Source organism: Orcinus orca, chromosome 11 (assembly GCF_937001465.1).
Source record: "Orcinus orca chromosome 11, mOrcOrc1.1, whole genome shotgun sequence".
NCBI classification, from domain to species: domain Eukaryota; kingdom Metazoa; phylum Chordata; class Mammalia; order Artiodactyla; family Delphinidae; genus Orcinus; species Orcinus orca.
In genome coordinates, this window is record NC_064569.1 from 6,263,564 (window position 1) to 6,280,887 (window position 17,324).

Sequence of the window (17,324 nt, forward strand, 5' to 3'; positions counted from 1 at the left end):
TAATAGCTGCATATACTTATCGGAAATGGAAGACGTCCCAGAGTCCTGGAGGTCAGAGTCTCCACTTACTTCATCCTCCACCTCAAGAAAGTTACAAAATTCCTCTGGCCCTCGCTTTCCCCCCAAAGAGTCAGATGTGTGTGGGGGGAGGTTTAACTACTGTCTCCGTTTTTAAGTTTTGAGCCAATATTAAAAGCTCAGAATCTTTTACATTAAAATGTGGGTTTCTGGTTCACTTAGAAGACCCGGCAGGAAGACTGGATCACACTCTCATGAGGGAACAATCGGCAGGAGATGAGGGGCTCCCCTCATTGGATGGGTATGTTCTCTAAAATTTGCAAGTCCCTTCCACCTGCTCTTCTGTCTCCAACAATGAGGTCCATTATCAGTTGTCATTTATCATTCCACTTGCCTTATCTTTTTTTTTTTTTTTTTTTTGCGGTACGTGGGCCTCTCACTGCTGTGGCCTCTCCCGTTGCGGAGCACAGGCTCCGGACGTGCAGGCTCAGCGGCCATGGCTCACGGGCCCAGCCGCTCCACGGCATGTGGGATATTCCCGGACCGGGGCACGAACCCGTGTCCCCTGCATCAGCAGGCGGACTCTCAACCACTGGGCCACCAGGGAAGCCCCGCCTTAATCATTTTTTTTAGAGCACAGAAACATTTCTTTGTAGCCACTTCTCTATCAAACGTGGAAAAAAATCAGACACTCCAAGAGAGCTGAGTTTCAAGAAAAACAAGAGGCCATATTTCTTTGTAGAAACTGAAAAATATTCCTCTGCATTTGGTTAGCTTCTCTCTGTGGTTCTGGCTACAATGCATGTAAAATTTGGAATATTTTCAGTTTAATATGAAAGTTGCATTTGTTCACATGTTTAGGAGAAAGCTTTCTTACAACTGAAGACAAATTCTTTAAAGATCTTTTTAAAAGCTGAAAATGGTTTATAACTGACATTCTTTCATGCAAATAGTGGCCAGTTTAATGACTTCAATAATTGATATTCTTTCCACTTAAGTTATCTAGAGAAGCTGCAAGTCTAGATCAAGAAGCAATGAAAATATTTCTCTAATCCTACCCAAATGTATAAATATAAATATATATGAAGTCTACATACTAGATCATATTTTTAGTTTTAATGAAACTAGTCACGATTAGAAATAAACGCCTCAGGGACCTATTTCTCAAAGTAGGAATCATAAATCTCAGGATTTGGGTCTATAAAGAGTTCACTTACTATGGTGCTGATGAGGGGATACGGGCCAAAATTTAATCACATGAAGGACTATGAGAGAGGCTGGGAAAAATAATCTTTAGCTATGTGTCCAGCTAAAAATTGGAGTTCTGTTGCTAAAGAAAGAGGGTCAGAATAACTATTAGAGAATCAGCAACAGATTCTGCCACAAAGAAAATTATCCCTGATTGAGACTATAAATCTAATGTAACCTTGATGCCAAAACCAGACATGAACAATATGAGAGAAAAAAAAATCCCTGGCCAGACTTACTCATGAAGATAGAGTAACAAGTAAAAGTAAAAAGTCCTAAACAAAATGTTAGCAACTGAATACAACAGTATATTACAAAGAAGATATATTCTGACCAAGTTTTATTTATTCCAGAAATTTGAGTGGTCTATCAATAAGTTTCAAATAAATTTGAAAATCTATCATTATCACATACCACCCTAACGGATTAAAGGATGAAAATTTGAGCATCTCAACTGATGCAGAAAAACCATTTGACAAATTTTCTCGTTCATAAAAACTCTGGGAATAGAAGAAAATACTTTAACCTACTAAGATTTTTTTTTAATCTATTTACTTATTTTGGCTGAGTTGGGTCTTCCTTGCTGCGCGTGGGCTTTCTCTAGTTGCAGATAGCGGGGGCTACTCTTCATTGCAGTGCGCGGGCTTCTCATCGCAGTAGCTTCTCTTGTTGTGAAGCAAGGGCTCTAGGCGTGCGGCCTTCAGTAGTTGTGGCTTGCGGGCTCAGCAGCTGTGGCTCTCAGGCTCTAGAGCGCAGGCTCAGTAGTTGTAGTGCACAGGCTTAGTTACTCCACGGCATGTGGGATCTTCCCGGACCAGGGATCGAACCCATGTCCCCTGCATTGGCAGGCATATTCTTAACCACTGCACCACCAGGGAAGCCCTAACCTACTAAGATTAACTGACAGAAACGTATGGGATACCATTTGCAACAACATGGATGGACCTGGAGTGCATTATGCTTAGTGAAGTCAGAAAAAGACAAATACTGGACGTTTTCACTTGGAATTTAAAAAATAAAACGAATGAATACAACAAAACAGAAAGAGACTCACAGATACAAAGAACAAACTAGTGATTACCAGTGGGGAGAAGGGTGGGGGAAAGGGCAAGATAGAGGGAGATTAAGAGGTACAAACTACTAGGTATAAAATAAACAAGATAGAATGATTTAATATACAGCACAGGAAATATAATCAATATTCTATGATAACTTTAAGTGGATTACAATCTATAAAAATACCAAATCACTATACTGTACACCTGAAACTAATATAACATTGTAAATCAACTGTATTTCAATTTTTCTAAAAACCTATTCTAATGAGGAAACGTAAGAATGTAACATCAGTCCCCTTCAAATAAAAAATAAGATAAGGATGCCCAATCTTACCACTTCTGTTTAAATCACATTGGCAAATACAACAAGACAAGAAAAATAAATTAGAGTCATAAAGATCAGAAATAAAAAAAAAACTATCATTAATAACATACAATTGTCCCCAAAGTATCTACAGACAAAATATTAAAAATTAATAGAAACATTGGCAAGGTAACCAAATATAAGATCAATATTTGAAAATCTAGGGACTTCCCTGGCCGACCAGTGTTAAGACTCCACACTGCTGAAACCCATAGAATGTACAACACCAAATGAACCCTAATGTAAATTGGGGACTCTGGGTGATACTGATGTGTCAATGTAGATTCATTAATTGTAACAAAAGTACCCTCTGCTGAGGATGCTGTTATTGGGGGAGGCCGTGCATGTGTGGGGTCAGGGGGTATACGGGAAACCTCCGTACCTTCTGCTCGATTTTGCTGTGGACCTAAAACTGCTCTTAAAAATAAGATCTATTTTAAATTGTGCAAAGAAAAAGCCAGAAAAAAATCATTTCAAAATATATGCATCTGTGTTGTGAAAAAGGTCTAAAAGACATAAACAAAATCAGAAACAGTGGTTACCTCTAGGGCCACATTTCTCAAACTCTAACATGTATACAAATTACCTGAGGACATTGTTAAAAGTGTTAATATTGGTAGTCTGATTTAGTAGGTCTGGGGTGGGGCCCAAGATTTTGCATCTCTCACAAGCTCCCACACAGTGATAACTGGAACCAGCTCTTTCTGGCTTGCAAGAGCTGATTGTTGTATTTTTAAGAATTTTGTAAATCAGTTATTAAGTAGTCATTATTAAAAATTTAAGGGACTTGCCTGGCAGTCCAGTGGTTAAGACTTCGCCTTCCAATGCAGTGGGTGCAGGTTCGATTTCTGGCTGGGGAGCTAAGATCCCACATGCCTTGCAGCCAAAAAAACAAAATATAAAACAGAAGTAATATTGTAACAAATTCAATAAAGACTTTAAAAATAGTCCACATCAAAAAAAATCTTAAAATATAAAATAAAATAAATTTTAAAAAATAAAAATTTAATTATATAAACTTATAATTAAATAAATTATATTTAAAACAGAGATAACAAATACTGGAAACTCATCATTTCCTAATTATTATACATTTTACCATTATCTATACTCTTGAGGTTATACGTACATATATATCAGTACAGTGGGAATTCTATCCAATGGTGTGGTACTACACAACTCTTTCCAATTTTGCATTCAGTGACATTGAAACCACACCCCATAGGTTAATAGAAGCTGGTGACTAACAGAAATTCCTGAGCTTGTTTTACAGAACAGCAGGTAAGGGAACAGCATGTTAAAACCCCTCTGCTTGAAACCTGACTTTACTGATTAAGCTCTCTTTAGTTATGCTTTTTACTTTCTTTAACTGCCTACCCTCCAAGCTTCATATACCTTAGAAATATATTGCAAGACTCCTTAACCACCCCTGCAGACAGTAGTACCTCTGACGTATGGGTTGCCATAGTAATGGAGGCTTAAGCTGTTTTCCAGAAACTTGGAGTCAACTCGTGTCCAGTTTGAGATGGCTAAGACTGGTTGGGACCACTGATCCTAAAACTGGGCCTGCACAAATGTCCAATGAACGACCTTTTGACGTCAGAGGGCCCAAAACTCCACCCTCAGATCATGCTGAGTGCCTCCGTTTTTTGAATACGCGTCCCATGAAGAAGCATAACGCAGATACGCCTGCGCAGAACACCAATTACCTCACCTTTTCTCTACCTCCCATCACCTTTTTCCACGTGTAAGAATACCCTGCTTCTTTATGCCATAAATATCCCAAGCTCCTTGCCTTCAAGGAGGCAGATCTGAGACTTTCTCCGGTCTCCTCACTTGGCTGCCTTGAGAATAAACTCTTTCTCTGCTGCAAACCTTGGTGTCTCGGCGTTTGGCTTGCTGAGAGTCAGGTAAACAAACCTGGTTCAGTTACATCACATCAGTAGCATGAAAATGTAGCCATAGTGGAGGCTGCAGAAAGCCGGCTATTAATCATTTATCAAGCACACCACTGCTCTGGGATATAGAGTGCTCGTCTAGGGCATGGGATCAGAATGGGGGAAAGTTTTAAGAGTGAGAGAAGGAAGAATTGCCAAACACAAACGCTACAAACATTGAATAGAAATTTTGCCCCATTAAGGTTTCCTGAATTTCTAACTTGTTAGTGGCAGGTAGCGCTTAATAAATGTTCACCAGCTCTACGGACGAGTGAATGCTGTAAAGAAGAACCAAGAAGTTTCCACTTGAAAACACAGGATGACCCGCTTCACTTCCCACAGGAGCTGGGGTAAAAGAATCGGGTGTGTGCTCCTGGGGGCCCTGGCAGGGGAGGCCCAGGGCTGGTCCTCTCCCTCACTCACACCTCAACATTTCCTGTAGGATTTTGGTTCCCGTATCTGGGAGCCAGTATTTATTTAACTCCTCCCCTGGAGTTCAGCAAGAACTATTCAGCAAGAAAAGCCCAAGGCTGCCCAAACTACTGGCCAAGTAAACAAACGGCCAGGACTGGAAGGGGACAGCCGGCACCCAGCAGACTCCGGGACCCAGCACCAACCACAGTCTGGGAAAGGCTCCACCCACACCCACACCCCCTCCAGCTCTGTTCTGCACTCTCTTAGAGCCATCCATCAGCTCTAACTCCCTACTCCCCATCCAGGGAGCATCAGCTGAGCCTTACCTGGGTGCTGGCATCATTGTACGTGATGGAGACCCAGAGTGTGGGACAATCTACTCCAAGAGCTTATACTTGGTGAGGGAGGAAGTTGATGAACAAGTGTTCGTATCACCCTAACATTCATATGGTGAAACCCTAATTACCCCCAAGTGATGGTGTTTGGAGGTGGGGCCTTTGAGACATAATTAGGGCTAGAATAGGTCAAGGGTGGGGCCCTCACGATGGGATTGGTGCCCTTATAAGAAGAGGAGGAGACCCAAGATCTCCCTGCCTGCCTGCACCCAGGAAGGCCATGTGAGGGTCCAAGGAGAAGGCAGACCAGGAAGAGAGCCCTCCCCAAGAGCTGAATCTGCACCTTGATCTTGGACTTCCAGTCTCCAGAACCGTGAGAAATAAATGTCTGTTGTTTAAGCCATGCAGTCCATGGTCATTTGTTATGGCAGCCCAAGCTGACTAAGATACGAGGAAACCGGGCTTCCCTGGTGGCGCAGTGGTTGGGAGTCCGCCTGCCGATGCAGGGGACATGGGTTCATGCCCCGGTCGGGGAAGATCCCACATGCCACGGAGCAGCTGGGCCCGTGAGCCATGGCTGCTGAGCCTGCGCGTCCGAAGCCTGTGCTCCGCAACGGGAGAGGCCACAGCAGTGAGAGGCCCGCGTACCACAAAAAAAAAAAAGATACGAGGAAACCAATGTAAGTCAGATGATGACAGTGCTAGGGAGAGGATGTAGGGTAATGGGAGTAAGTGATGGGGGTGAGTGGTATTTATGGAGGGTAGTCAGGAGGGCCTCTCTGAGGAGGTGACATAGGAGCAGAGGCCTGTATGAGGGCTGAGTCTTAGAATACCTAGGGAAGAATATTCAAGGCAAAGAGAGCTGCACAGAAATACCTGAGTGGGTGCACACCTGCTGGGCTCAAGGCAGCTCCAAATGAAGGGAACAGAGAAGCATGATTGGAGCTGAGGCCAGTATGGCCAGGGGACCCATCATGAAGGGTTTTATGGGCTGGTGAAAGGAAGTTAGCATTTACTCTGGGAGAGATGAGGCGCCACTGGAAAGTTTTGAGCAGGGAAGGGACATGATCTGATTCATGTTCTAAGAGGATCATTCTGCAGGCTCTGTTGAGAACAGACAGTGGGCGAGGTGGTGAGGGAAGAAGCATGGAAACCAGGTAGGGAGCTGACGCAAAAGTTCAGGCAAGGGCTTCCCTGGTGGTGCAGTGGTTAAGGATCCGCCTGCCAATGCAAGGCACACGGGTTTGAGCCCTGGTCCGGGAAGATCTCACATGCCACAGAGCAACTAAGCCCATGCACCACAACTACTGAGCCTGCACTCTAGAGCCCGCAAGCCACAACTACTGAAGCCTGCGTGCCACAACTACTGAAGCCCGTGCACCTAGAGCCGTGCTCCACAACAAGAGAAGCCACCACAATGAGAAGCCCGCACATTGCAACAAAGAGTAGCCCCCACTCGCCGCAACTAGAGAAAGCCCGTGCAGCAATGAAGACCCAACGCAGCCAAAAATAAATTAATTAATTAACAACAACAACAAAAAAAGGTCAGGCAAGTGGTGGTGGTGGCTCAGACCAGGATAGTGGCAGTGGAATCAGGGTCCTGGTTCTATTTATTTATTATTTTATTTATTTATTTTTGGCTACACTGCATGGCTTGCAGGATCTTAGTTCCCCAACCAGGGATCGATTGAACCTGTGCCCCCTGCAGTGGAGGCACAGAGTCCTAACCACTGGACAGCCAGGAAATTCCCCCGGTTCTATTTTGAAGGCAGATCTGACCAGACGTGCTGATGAAGTCTTTATGGGGCATGAGAGAAAGAAAGGGTCAAGGATGACCTGAGGTTTGTGATCTCAGTGGCTTGAGTCTGTATGACATCATGCCATGAAGACAGGACACTGTCTTATTCTTCCTGACTGTATTCCTCAGGAGAGATAGAGGGCACAGTGCCCGGCCAATGATCAGAGAGAGGGGAAGGAATCCAGGAAGAGAGGGGAGGCCTGGGGGGATGGGCAGGTGAAGGAAAGGGTACTCACACCATTGATATCCACAAAGTCCTGCCTCCCCAGAAAGTCTTCCTAGAATGACCCAAAGAGCACTGGCGGCTGGCCCGGCCCTTCCCAGGGGTTATTCTCACACCCATCTGCGTCCCAACCCCAGCTCTCATCCTTGCACCAAAGCAGTGTGCTAGCCTGTTTGAGAACTGGTTTTACCGCTTTTACTTCACCACTGGGTTGATCCTCACAGGGTTAGGCTATAGCTTTGACCACTGTAACAGACAACGAAAAGGATAGAAAGCCTTTCTCCCTCGGCTCCTACTCAGTAGGTAAGTCATCCAGGCTACAGAGACCCGGCACCATCTATTTCTGCTCTGCCATCCCCCCGCCCGGGGACCTGGCCATATCTCATGGTCTCAGACAGCTTCTCACCACATCCGTGCCCTGGAAAGCCGGGGGGGGGAAGGAAGGAGTGGGCAGGGTTGTGGCAAAGACAGCCCTGCCCTTTAAGGATATGCTTTTATCCCACTGGCCAGAACTGGACTGTATGACCCAAGGAGGCTGGGAAACAGAGACTGGATTCTGGGACCTCATGTCCCCATCTGGATCCACCGGCTGTGGAAGGAGGGAAGGAGAATGTGGGCGGGTGGCAGCTCTGCCTGTGGGTCCCCAAAGCAGTTGAAGGTCAATGCCTTGAAGCTCAATTCCTACTCCTTGTGTGAGCCGCTAGGGATAGGGTCCAACTCAACCCCTTTCATTTTTCGTACAGAACTTTTCACCATTCGAGACATGTTCACCCATGAAATTGTACTTGATCTTCACCACACCTTGTTAGGGAGGTAGTTTTATCAGACTTTACCCACAAGAGAACCAGGGCTTAGAGAGGTGGGAGGGTTTGCACAGGGTCGCAGGCTGGTGGATCTCTGAGGTTTGAACTCTGACCTTCTCTCCAGATTCCTTGCCCTCACTCCTCACTAACAGGTCATTTAATGGATTCTTATTTTGATGTGGGGCACAGGTGACCCCCACCACCAACACCACCACTACAATCTTTCAGGAAAGACAGCTGCTAAGAGACAGATGCAACTTGCTAGAACCCAGGCAATGCCATCAAGCCTGTGGAAGAAGAGGCTCTGCTCCCCTTGCACATCAGTGTGTGTGACGTGGACGCAGAGGACGCAGAATCAAGCCGTCAGTACGCATCAGCTGACAACCCCAGGGCAGACGGCCTCCTCGCCTACAGCATCCTCTGGGATTATGGGTTGGTGTCTGTGCCGCCGGTTGTGAAAATAGGTTTATTATCACCTGTCATGAGTCCCAGAGTGGCAGTCCAGTGGTTAGGACTGCACTGGCAGTCCAGTGGTTAGGACTCCATGCTTCCACTGCAGGGGGCGTGGGCTCGATTCCTGGTCAGAGAACTATGATCCCACGTGCTGTGTAGAGCAGCAAGAAAGGAAGGAAGGGAGGAAGGAAAGAAGGAAGGAGAGGAGGGAAGGAGGGAGGGAGGGAGGGAGGAAGGAAGGAAGGAAGGAAGGAAGGAAGGAAGGAAGAAAGGAGAGGAGGGAGGGGGAAGGAAGGAAGGAAGGATGGGAGGGAGGAGGAAAGAAGGGAGGAAGGAAGGAAGGAAAGAAAGAAGGAAGAAGAGGAGGGAAGGAGGGAGAGAGGAAGGAAGGAAGGAAGAACATTCACAGAAAGATAGACAAAATGAAAAGGCAGAGAGGGGCTTCCCTGGTGGCACAGTGGTTGAGAGTCCGCCTGCCGATGCAGGGGACACGGGTTCTTGCCCCGGTCCGGGAAGATCCCACATGCCGCGGAGTGGCTGGGCCCGTGAGCCATGGCCGCTGAGCCTGCGCATCCGGAGCCTGTGCTCTGCAATGGGAGAGGCCACAACAGTGAGAGGCCCGCGTATGGGGAAAAAAAAAAAAAAAAAAAAAGGCAGAGGACTTTGTACCAGATGAAGGAACAAGATAAAACCCCAGAAAAACAACTAAATGAAGTGGAGATGGGCAACCTTCCAGAAAAAGAATTCAGAATAATGATAGTGAACATGATCCAGGACCTCGGAAAAAGAATGGAGGCAAAGATTGAGAAGATGCAAGAAATGTTTAACAAAGACCTAGAAGAATTAAAGAACAAACAAACAGAGATGAACAATACCATAACTGAAATGAAAAATACACTAGAAGGAATCAATAGCAGAATACTGAGGCAGAAGAACAGATAAGTGACCTGGAAGACAGAATGGTGGAACTCACTCCCATGGAACAGAATAAAGAAAAAAGAATGAAAAGAAATGAAGACAGCCTAAGAGACCTCTGGGACAACATTAAATACATCAACATTCACCTTATAGGGGTCCCAGAAGGAGAAGACAGAGAGAAAGGACCCGAGAAAATACCTGCAGAGATTAGTCGAAAACTTCCCTAACATGAAAAAGGAAATAGCCACCCAAGTCCAGGAAGCGCAGAGAGTCCCAGGCAGGATAAACCCAAGGAAAAACACACTGAGACACATAGTAATCAAACTGACAAAAATTAAAGACAAAGAAAAATTACTGAAAGCAACAAGGGAAAAACAACAAATAACATACAAGGGAACTCCCATAAGGTTAACAGCTCATTTCTCAGCAGAAACTCTACAAGCCAGAAGGGAGTGACATGATATATTTAAACTGATGAAAGGGAAGAACCTACAACCAAGATTACTCTACTCGGCAAGGATCAACGGAGGTTCAACGGAGAAATCAAAAGCTTTACAGACAAGCAAAAGCTAAGAGAATTCAGCACCAACAAACCAGCTCTACAGCAAATGCCAAAGGAACTTCTCTAAGTGGGAAACACAAGAGAAGTAAAGGACCTACAAAAACAAACCCATAACAATTAAGAAAATGGTAATAGGAACATACATATCGATAATTACCTTAAACGTGAATGGATTAAATGCTCCAACCAAAAGACAACTTTTGTATCACTGAATGGATACAAAAACAAGACCCATATATATGCTGCCTACAAGAGACCCACTTCAGACCTAGAGACACATACAGACTGAAAGTGAGGGAATGGAAAAAAATATTCCATGCAAATAGAAATCAAAAGAAAGCTGGAATAGCAATACTCATATCAGATAACATAGACTTTAAAATAAAGAATGTTACAAGAAACAAGGAAGGACACTACATAATGATCAAGGGATCAATCCAAGAAGAAGATATAACAATTATAAAGATATATACACTCAACATAGGAGCACCTCACTATGTAAGGCAAATGCTGACAGCTATAAAAGAAGAAATCGACAGTAACACAATAATAGTGGGGGAATTTAACAACTCACTTACACCATTGGACAGATCATCAAGACAGAAAATTAATAAGAAAACACAAGCTTTAAATGACACAATAGACCAGATAGATTTCATTGATATTTATAGGACATTCCATCCAAAAACAACAGATCACACTTTCTTCTCAAGTGCACATAGAACATTCTCCAGAACTGATCACATCTTGGGTCCCAAATCAAGCCTCGGTAAATTTAAGAAAATTGAAATCATATCAAGTTTCTTTCCCAATCACAACGCTATGAGATTAGAAATCAATTACAGGGAAAAAAACGTAAAAAACACAAACACATGGAGGCTAAACAATACGTTACTAAATAACCAAGAGATCAAAGAGGAAATTAAAAAATACCTAGAGACAAATGACAATGAAAACACGAAGATCCAAAACCTATGGGAGGCAGCAAAAGCAGTTCTAAGAGGGAAGTTTATAGCAATACAAGCCTACCTCAAGAAACAAGAAAATCTCAAATAAACAACCTAACCTTACACCTAAAGCAATTAGAGAAAGAAGAACAAACAAAACCCAAAGTTAGTAGAAGGAAATAAATCATAAAGATCAGAGCAGAAACAACTGAAATAGAAACAAAGAAAATAGTAGCAAAGCTCAATAAAACTAAAAGCTGGTTCTTTGAGAAGATAAACAAAATTGATAAACCTTTAGCCGGACTCATCAAGAAAAAGAGGGAGAGGACTCATATCAATAAAATTAGAGATGAAAAAGGAGAAGTTACAATGGACACAGCAGAAATACAAAGCACCCTAAGAGACTACTAGAAGCAACTCTATGCCAATAAAATCAACAACCTGGAAGAAATGGACAAATTCTTGGAAAAGTATAACCTTCCAAGACTGAACCAGAAAGAAACAGAAAATATGAACAGACCAATCACAAGTAATGAAATTGAAACTGTGATTAAAAATCTTCCAATAAACAAAAGTCCAGGACCAGATGGCTTCACAGGTGAATTCTATCAAACATTTAGAGAAGAGCTAACACCCATCCTTCTCAAACTCTTCCAAAAAATTGCAGAGGAAAAAACACTCCCAAACTCATTCTATGAGGCCACCATCACCCTGATACCAAAACCAGACAAAGACACTACAAAAAAAGAAAATTACAGACCAATATCACTGATGAATATAGATGCAAAAATACTAGCAAACAGAATCCAACAACACATTAAAAGGATCATACACAATGATCAAGTGGGATTTATCCCAGGAATGCAAGGATTCTTCAATATATGCAAATCAATCAATGTGATATACCATATTAAAAAACTGAAGAATAAAAACCATATGATCATCTCAATAGATGCAGAAAAAGTTTTTGACAAAGTTCAACACCAATTTATGATAAACACTCTCCAGAAAGTGGGCATAGAGGGAACCTACCTCAACATAATAAAGGCCATATACGACAAACCCACAGCAAACATCATTCTCAATGGTGAAAAACTGAAAGCTTTTCCTCTAAGATCAGGAACAAGATAAGGATGTCCACTCTCACCACTATTATTCAACATAGTTTTGGAAGTCCTAGCTATGGCAATCAGAGAAGAAAAAGAAATAAAAGGAATACAAATTGGAGAAGAAGAAGTAAAACAGTCACTGTTTGCAGATGACATGATACTATACATAGAGGGTCCTAAAAATGCCACCAGAAAACTACTAGAGCTAATCAATGAATCTGGTAAAGTTGCAGGATACAAAATTAATGCACAGAAATCTCTTGCATTCCTATACACTAATGATGAAAAATCAGAAAGAGAAATTAAGGAAACAATCCCATTTACCATTGCAACAAAAAGAATAAAATACCTAGGAATAAACCTACATAGGGAAACAAAAGACCTGTATGCCAAAAACTATAAGACACTGATGAAACAAATTAAAGATGATACAAACAGATGGGGAGATATACCATGTTCTTGGACTGGAAGAATCAATATTGTGAAAATGACTGTACTACCCAAAACAATCTACAGATTCAGTGCAATCCCTATCAAATTACCAGTGGCATTTTTTACAGAACTAGAACAAAAATATCTTAAAATTTGTATGGCAACATAAAAGACCCCGAATAGCTAAAGCAGTCTTGAGGGAAAAAAACGGAGCTGGAGAAATCAGACTCCCTGACTTCAGACTATACTACAAAGCTACAGTAATCAAGACAATATGGTACTGGCACAAAACCAGAAATATAGGTCAATGGAACAGGATAGAAAACCCAGAGATAAACTCACGCACCTAGGGTCAACTAATCTTTGACAAAGGAGGCAAGGATATACAATGGAGAAAAGACAGTCTCTTCAATAAGTGGTGCTGGGAAAACTGGACAGCTACACGTAAAAAATGAAATTAGAATACTCCCTAACACCATACACAAAAATAAACTCAAAATGGATTAGAGACCTAGATGTAAGACCAGACACTATAAAAGTCTTAGAGGTAAACATAGGAAGAACACTCTTTGACATAAATGACAGCAAGATCTTTTTTGATCCACCTCCTAGAGTAATGGAAATAAAAATAAACAAATGGGACCCAATGACTTAAAAGCTTTTGCAAAGCAAAGGAAACTACAAACAAGACGAAAAGACAACCCTCAGAATGGGAGAAAATATTTGCAAACGAATCAACAGACAAAGGATTAATCTCCAAAATATATAAACAGCTCATGCAGCTCAAATTAAAAAATCAAACAACCCAATCCAAAAATGGGCAGAAGACCTAAGTAGACAATTCTCCAAAGAAGACATACAGATGGCCAAGAAGCACGTGAAAAGCTGCTCAACATCACTAATTATTAGAGAAATGAAAATCAAAACTACAATGAGGTATCACCTCACACCAGTTAGAATGGGCATCATCAGAAAATCTACAACCAACAAATGCTGGAGAGGCTGTGGAGGAAAAGGAACCCTCTTGCACTGTTGGTGGGAATGTAAGTTGATACAGCCACTATGGAAAACAGTATGGAGGTTCCTTAAAAAACTAAAAATAGAATTACCATATGACCCAGCAGTCCCACTACTGGGCATATACCCTGAGAAAACCATAATTCAAAAAAAGTCATGTACCACAATGTTCATTGCAGCTCTATTTACAATAGCCAGGACATGGAAGCAACGTAAGAGTCCATCGACAGATGAATGGATGAAGAAGATGTGGCACATTTATACAATGGAATATTACTCAGCCATAAAAAGAAACGAAATTGAGTTATTTGTAGTGAGGTGGAGGGACCTAGAGTCTGTCATACAGAGTGAAGTAAGTCAGAAAGACAAAAACAAATACCGTATGCTAACACAGATATATGGAATCTAAAAAAAAAAGTTTCTGAAGAACCTAGGGGCAGCACAGGAATAAAGATGCAGACGTAGAGAATGGACTTGAGAACACGGGGAGGGGGAAGGGTAAGCTGTGACGAAGTGAGAGAGTGGCATGGACATATATGCACTACCAAACGTAAAATCGATAGCTAGTGGGAAGCAGCCGCATAGCACAGGGAGATCATCTCGGTGCTTTGTGACCACCTAGAGGGGTGGGATAGGGAGGGTGGGAGGGAGACGCAAGAGGGACGAGATATGGGGATATATGTATACGTATAGCTGATTCACTTTGTTATAAAGCAGAAACTAACACACCATTGTAAAGCAATTATACTCCAATAAAGATGTTAAAAAACAACAACAACAAAAAGAGTCATGTACCACAATGTTCACTGCAGCTCTCTTTACAGTAGCCAGGACATGGAAGCAACCTAAGTGTCCATCGACAGAAGAATGGATAAAGAAGATGTGGCACATATATACAATGGAATATTACTCAGCCATAAAAAGGAATGAAATTGGGTCACTTGTAGAGACATGGATGGATCTAGAGACTGTCATACGGAGTGAATTAAGTCAGAAAGAGAAAAACAAATATCGTATATTAATGCATATATGTGGAACCTAGAAAAATGGTACAGAGGAACCGGTTTGCAGGGCAGAAATAGAGACAGACATGTAGAGAACAAATGTATGGACACCAAGGGGGGAAAGCGGCAGGGGGGTGGGGGTGGTGGGATGAACTGGGAGATTGGGATTGACATGTATACAGTAATATGTATAAAACAGATAACTAATAAGAACCTGCTGTTTAAATAAATAAATAAAATAAAATTCAAAAAAATAAAAGAAGGAAGGAGAAGAGGGAGGGAGGGAGGGAGGAAGGAAGGAAGGGAGGGAGGGAGGGAGGGAGGGAGGAAAGAAGGAAGGAAGGAAGGAAGGAAGGGAGAGAGGAAGGAAGGAAGGATGGGAGGGAGGAAGGAAAGGAGGAGAGGAGGGAGGGAGGGAGGGAGGGAGGAAGGAAGGAAGGAAGGGAGGGAGGGAGCAAGGGAGGGAGGAAGGAAAGAAGGAAGGATAGGAGGGAGGAAGGAAAGGAGGAGAGGAGGGAGGGAGGGAGAGAGGAAGGCACCATGAGAGGGGACAGCAGGCTTCCCCCCGGGCTCCTCAGGGACACCACCTGAGCCCTTGACATTTGCCCCCCAGCATCCTTCCTCCCATACCCACAGCCTGTCTGTTGCAATTTCCACTCCTGAAGCTATAAGCCCCCACCCTGCAGACCTAGCCCACTCCTACAGTGCTGGGCAGGCTTGCAAGGACTGGCAGAAATCACAAAGCCTAGAAAATCAGAGCAGAATGGGCATTAGAGACCTCCAACACCACGGCCAGAGTGGTACCACATGGCAGAGGCCTGATGAGCACACATTATGTGCGGGCACTGCCTGAGGTTCTCTGCATCTTGCTTTACCTAATTCAGAAGGGACTACCTGGCTTTGATCCCAACTCTGCCACCTAGACCTGTGTGACCTCAGACAAATTAGGCAACCTCTCTGTGCCGCCATGCCCTCATCAGCAATATAGAGGATAATGAGACTCTGCCCCAAAGAGTTGTTGTGATGATGGAACGAGTGAGTACAGTTGATTCTTGTCGTTCTAGGTAGTGATGTCCTATGAGGTCACTATGGACACTGAATTAGAGAACATTGAACCAGTGTTCCCGGGGGTGGGTGGGGGGAATCAGGGAGGGCAAGGTTCCCATGAGCGGTCACATTTTCATCATCCAGTCAATATGTTAGCTTGTTTTATGTGTGTTTCTGCTTAAAGACACTTTTTTTTTTTTTTGGCCTCGCCACACGTCTTGCGAGATCCTAGTTCCCCGACCAGGGATTGAACCCGTGCCCCCTGCAGTGGAAGCTTGGAGTCCCAACCACTGGACCACCAGGTGATTCCCTAAAGACACTTTATTTAATATAAACTGTTGCTTCGTTAACACTGACCTCACGGCCAACAGCACTACAGCTCAGGCCTGAACAAAGTTGGTGTAACACAGGTACTTTCTCCACAAGGCACGTCCCAGCCTTCTTGTGCGTGGGAACCTTAGCACTTCAGCGCTGTGCTTGGGGGGCATTTTAAACAGCGAAATCACCAACAGAAAACACAAACGTGAGAAAAACGTGGCACCAAATAGACTGTGAACAGGAGAGACTGAGCTGAAGCAAGATGGCTGAGCTACTCCCTGTTCAGCTGGGAACATGAGTGTCCAGCAACTGACAGTTGTCACTGCTCTGCACACACTCTCGAAAGACTGCAAAGTACTCTGAGTAATGATTGGGGGGATTGCAAATAAATTTAGGATACCTACTGAGCTGGATATTGCTATTCCCACTTAATAGACGAGGAGAGGTTGAGGATCTGGACCAGGTCACAAAGTGGGTCAATGGTGGTGTCAGGACTTGAGCCCACATGTGGGCCTGGCTTAACCCTTTTCTACGCTGCCCAGAACAGGGACCCCAGCGCTTCCCAAGCTGCCTCTGCACAGGCTCACACAGGCTGGTCCCCTGCCCTGCACACAAACATCATCGCCTGTGTTTACACCAGAGCTTCCTTTCCCAAACCTCCTTGACTCTGAGACGCCTTAGGAACAAAGAGGTTTCCCAGTTTCCTGCCCGGGCTGGGGCATTCCTCCCTCTGGCTGCAGCACCCCACCCCCAGGCCTTCTCTCCCCGCTCTGCCTCAGCGCCTCTCACTCCACACCAGCCACCAAGGCAGTCTGGCAAAAGGCTTGGGGACAAGTAGCTGTGGATCTATGGATCTGTGGATCCTCTCGGCTGGCCTTACCCAAGCGAGGGCAGAAGCCCCAGGAGAAAAGAAAGCGAGATGGGTGCTGAGGAGGAAGAGGGGCCCAGCCCCAGTGAGCAGGGAGCAGAGGGGAGGCTGGGCAGATGGATGGACAGGTGTGAGGGGCAGAGAGACCCTGGTGCCCACATCCCACTAGATCTTCAGAGAAGCCGGCATCCACCTGGACCAGACAGGTAACCCTGCCACCCTCTCAGGCCCGGGGTCTCTGAGTGGATTTGACATCCCCTCGGAAAGCTGGAAAGAGGCGCCACTCTGCAGCAACTTGCGTCTCTGTTTACCTGTTAACAGGGGTCAGTAAACTATGGCCTGAAGGCCAAATCCAGCCAGCAGCCTGTTTGTGTACAGCTCACTAGCTGAAAATGGTTTGTATGTTTTGTTTTGTTTTTTGCGGTACGCGGGCCTCTCACTGCTGTGGCCT

General features: G+C 44.0%; 1 long non-coding RNA gene across 2 annotated transcripts in view; it reads right to left on the reverse strand.

The window, feature by feature from the left end:
- Positions 1–555: 555 nt before the first annotated feature.
- Positions 556–17,324, reverse strand: part of LOC125960468 (uncharacterized) — a 39,903-nt gene continuing 23,134 nt past the window's right edge. The window contains exon 4 of one of the 2 annotated variants that reach the window (XR_007470138.1): positions 556–3,564. This is a non-coding gene — a long non-coding RNA (uncharacterized LOC125960468). The remainder of the gene's footprint in view (positions 3,565–17,324) is intronic. The other variant, XR_007470139.1, reaches the window with a different exon arrangement.